Source organism: Limulus polyphemus, unplaced genomic scaffold (assembly GCF_000517525.1).
Source record: "Limulus polyphemus unplaced genomic scaffold, Limulus_polyphemus-2.1.2 Scaffold3126, whole genome shotgun sequence".
In the NCBI taxonomy this organism is placed as follows: domain Eukaryota; kingdom Metazoa; phylum Arthropoda; class Merostomata; order Xiphosura; family Limulidae; genus Limulus; species Limulus polyphemus.
The window spans coordinates 17,399-22,659 of NW_013668736.1; the positions used below are offsets into that span (position 1 = coordinate 17,399).

At 33.4% G+C, this 5,261-nt stretch overlaps 1 protein-coding gene across 1 annotated transcript in view; it reads left to right on the plus strand.

Moving 5' to 3' along the window:
* The window catches only part of LOC111083003 (glutamate receptor ionotropic, NMDA 2B-like), a 102,471-nt gene that overhangs the window by 327 nt on the left and 96,883 nt on the right, over positions 1–5,261 (plus strand). The window lies entirely within an intron of this gene.

Consider the following 5,261-nt stretch of genomic DNA (forward strand, 5'->3'; position numbering starts at 1 on the left):
CATAAATTCAAACAAACAAAGAAAAAAAAAGAAGAAGAAAAATATCACAGCCACAATACAAACATTCATCACTGGGGCACAAATCATAAGGTGGGGCATCGTGTAATGTGCCCTGGTTTTTAGAGGTACTGGCGGAAGTAAGACCCAAATTGCGTTGGGAGTACATCGTCTATTTGGGTCTTATTTCCGCCAGTACCTCTAAAACTAGGGCACATTACACGATGCCCCACCTTATGATTTGTGCCCCGGTGTTGTATTGTATTTTTCTACTTCTTTATTTCTCTCGTTAATATATTTCCCTAACGGAAACTAATAGGTTAAACAGAGCTTTGCCGCACAAAAGTGGGAACTAGAAAATATTAATTGAGCGATTGTACCATATCGATTATGAATCTATACTGGATATACCTCGGTCACACTTGGAATTAAAAATATATGTAAAAACAAACATTACAGAAAGATTGAACATATTCATACATTGAAATACATTAAACTATTAACATTAAAAAAAATAAATTGAGTATATATTCTGAATCAATATTTCATTTGGTGCCGAAAAAACAAACATATCAACTAATGTTATAAATAATGAAAAATCATTGACTTCAAGCGTAATTCAAACTTAAATTTTTAAGAAAAATAGGACGTTAATTTGTTTGTTCCTTACAATTAAGCACAAAGCTACACAACGGGCTATATATGCTCTGCCCACCACGGGTATCGAAACCCGGTTTTTAGCGTTATAAGTCCGCAGACATACCGCTGTGCCACTTCTAGAACATTCGAAATCCATGAGAGCAAATGGCCGATAGGAGTATTGTTTAAGTTGTGGTAATTACGATGTAGGAGATTCTAGTAAAGTGCATACACATTAAATACTGATTATTTTATACAATAATCCACCCTCACTGTCGGTATGTTAGGTAAGGAAATTACTTTAGCTGTTTGTTTATTATAAAGCACAAAACAGAACAATGAGCTATCTGTGCTGTAACCCCCCGTGGGTATCGAAACCTAATTTATAGGGTTATAAAACCTCTGACTTACTGCTGAGTCATCGCGAGCTTGACATTAGCTTGATTTAATATCTCAACATGTCGACTCGAAATCTGAGGGTCGCTGGTTCGAAACATGCTCGCTCTTTCAGCTGTGTGGGCATTATAATGTGTCGGTCAGTCTCACTATTCGTTGGTAAAGAGTAGCCCAGGAGTTGGCGGTGGTTGATAATGACCAGCTGCCCTACCTCTAGTCTATCACTTCTGTAACATTGAGCGAAATTCAAAAGCAAATATACAAACAAACTCTTTATATTCTAGATTACTGAAAATTTACTATATTTAAACTTTATAATTTATAATGTACTTTTACAATATCTGATTTAGTAAAACAAACAAACTAAAAAACGCCATAAGACATCCGTTTTACTGCAAAATCAAACAATACAATACTTTCAAATACATTACTTTATATTTCATTCACAATATTACGTGATATCTGAATTTCATATGTAGAAATCTGCAAAACATTTGCGGTCAAATTAGTATTTTTATTGCAAAAATACTTCTTTGATTACAGGATTTCTCGAATAATACAAAATAATTATAATCGCAGACACCGGAATATATAAGTCTATTTGTCTTAGGCCTAACATTAGTTAAGACTTTATTACGTACGGCCTATAATCGATAAAGAGATAAATTAACACTGCTACTTGTGTACTTTGTTTTTCCTTTAGTTTAGTTAGGGCTAAACTTTATCGTACTTAATACTATCAAAAAAATAAACTTATAATATTATTCTACAACCTAACGTTAGACCTTTTTTAAAAACCTTTATAAGGTTTTAATATATTGTTGTACAAAGTGTCTACTAAAGTATACTTGTATCCATCTTTTGTTTAAATCCGTTGAAATGAAGTGCGTGCGCAGGCGCATTTAGATAGTAAGGTACACTTGAGGGCATACAAAAGCTGAATATTATTATAATAGATTGTTGCTGCGATAATAGAGTGTGATTTGTTTACGCTCCAATGTTTAAGATGCTAACCTGGACTATTTTGGAGTGGATCTGTACCAGCACTTACAGTGATTTTTGTTGTTGCTGTTGTCTCAGATTAATTGATTTGAAGGTAAATGTGAAAATATTCTAATTAAATTAGGAATTTATGCTCTATCATCCCACAGCAGCTGAAATATTTTTTGTCATACATTTTCTTCGCCTATTGATAAAAAAACGTGTAATAAACTTCGTTTGTTTCCATCACGTGACGCCAGCTGATAATGGAAATCATACTTTTGTCTTACTTACTTTGTGCATTTGAGTAGTATAAAACTATAAAATGGTTAAACGCATTCTATTAAAAGGATTTTGAACATGCACGTGAAAATCACAGCCAATATAAATTCGCAATGGAAAAGAATGTATCAGAACTACATTTGGAGTTTTCGTCGTTAGTATAATGCCACCGAAAATCAATTGTTTTTGGGAAGAGTGTGTAACAGATCTATTCGACAAAAAATATTCATACATTCAATCATAAAGATGCGATGAGATCGGGGGTTTAGAATTCCCAAGACGATGATATCACTTGTACTTCACAACATTGGGAAACAAAAGAAAAAGGATTAACTTCGGTACCAGGATCGTTCAGAAAGAGACCTGCAACAAGTCGTAACCCAAGACATGGTACGCAAAGTGCGTTAAGATGTGAGAATCAACAAACACTAAGGTCAGTGGCAAAAGCCCCAAGCAACTGTGCGCAAGAAGGAACTCTGCCTAGAAAAGCTACACAAGTCAGGTGCATATAAATTGCTTCTACGACATATTCAACCGTCGTATGCCTCAAGTGAAGAAAATGGGTATTCATGCTACTCCATAGAAAGACGCACTGGTTGAGTCGCCAGACACTGGGAAAAGGACTTGGTGTCTTATGGATATGAAACCCTTACGGAGGAGTCTTTTCAAGGGAAACTACCCTGCAGGGCTATTATCAAGATGCATGACGGACGTGACGACATAGACTTTAACAACCTGGTGAGGCTCCAGAATCATTTTGATATAGCGTACCCAAACTCGGTATATTATTTCACATAGAACCAATAAACCTTTATCACCGAAATCAAGCCTTACAACAATTTTAAAGTTACCAATATTCTATTCGTCAATTGTTTTTTAAACCCTGATATATGACATATAATGGATACATTTCTCCAGGTGACGTGTGCGTGCATATATATGCACAGTATATATCTGAAATTTGTATATGTATAAACATATACATATACATATGTATATGTATATACATGTGCATATAGATACATATATGTTAATACTTTTCATTAACTTATATTTTCATTAATAAATTAAGATTATTCATTTTATATTCACATTCTAGGACGTTTACTGTTTGTTATATGAAGATGCCCCCTAGTGGCACAGCGGAAATTATGCGAACTTATAACGTTAGAAACAGGGTTTGGATACCCGTGGTGGGTACAGCACAGATAGCCCGTTGTGTAGCTTTCTGGTTAACTACAAATAAAGAAACTAATTGAAGATAATAATGTTCTCTTTCCTACCTTGTTGTATAAATGACAACTCTGACTTCTCTTTTATTTTCTCGCTCCACGTGTCTCGGGATATATGTAACTGATATTCCACTTAAGTTACTTGTAATTCGATCATTAACTGGAGCGAGTCTAAAACCAAAACGGCGCCAAATAAATATATTTAGTAAAAGTGTAGCCGTACAAAGCATTTTAATAAAAAGTTAATTTGTTTATTTATCTAAATGAATAGTTAATTAAATAAATAAAAGTATAGAGATGTATAAATGTCAAAACCAAACCTCATGTTTTTGTGTTTAATTTTTGAATTTCATGCAAAGTTTGAAGTAATAAAGGCAGTTAGTCCACATCACCCATCGCCAATTCTTGGACTAGTTTTACTAACGAATAGTGAGATTGGTCATAACTTTATATCGCCCCCACGGCTAAAAGGTTAAGCATGTTCGGTGATAGGATTCGATCTCGTGACCCACAGATTGCAAGTCGCGTGCCTTAACCACTAGGTCATCCCAAGATCACTTTATACGTTACGAATGCATTTCATTCATTTATGTCCCGATAATGATCGCATAATAATTCTTTTAAAATTATAGGTAAACATATAAACAAGTTATTTAGCTTTCAAGTGATAGAAAAGCGAATATATTAAATATAATAGGTTTTAGACCTAATTATGAAACATATTTTTATAAAAAATATTTCCAACAGCTCTAAAAAGTTTGTTTTGTTTCAGCGCAAAGCTTCATAATGGGTTATCTGAGTTCTGTCCACCGCAGGAAATCCAACCCCAGATTTTAGCGTTGTGAGTTCGTAAACTTATCACTGACCCACAGGAGGACAATAGCTAGAAACGATATTTACGATTATTAGAATCATACACATTAACACTTCAACTACGTCGGAAATACGTATTTTTTAATTTTATTATATTTTCAATTGTTTCAGCGATTTTTTTGACAATTGACATATATATATTGAATATGTCTTGGAGCAGTGTCTCTTTTGAAATTGCCGTCAAAATGAAACAAGGAATTTATTTTAATGAAACCAACTTATTAAACAACTGATAAAATTTAGAAGTTCCGAGTTGAATAAATAGAAAAAAAATTCAACGTGTTTTATTTCATTAAAAAACATAGCATCGCAGGAACTTCAAATTAATGCTGATTGATTGTCCAAATCTGAAGAATCTATAGAGCTTTCAATGGAGTTAATGAAAGGCTGCTATCACTAATGAAGTAAAACCATGAATGAAAGCAAATTTTATTCGTTTTGGAGATTTTACTGACGTCTTTGTTCATTAACTTTGACTACGCTAATATAATCTTTGCACTTAGGCTTCTTAATACTATATCTTTGTTTTATATACATATTCAAATAAGAATTTTTTTTTTTTTTACAAATTTATAACCATTTGTTTAAATCACGTAGCCCGTATGAACTCAGTTATTTAGAAAAATAGTCTGAGCAAATTTTACCACAATATCTTCTATAAAGAGTTCCAACTCTATGATATAATCATGCATTGTGGAGGCTGGTTTATTGAAACTTACTAGGGTGGAACGAGTTGATAAAGCCAAGAAATAGTAGTATATCCTTTGTAATTGTACAGAGAGAACTGTGAAGACATGTTTATATCTGGAAGCTCTTCGATTGCATATAAATGGGTTTCATTATCTCTGGTGGAGCATTATT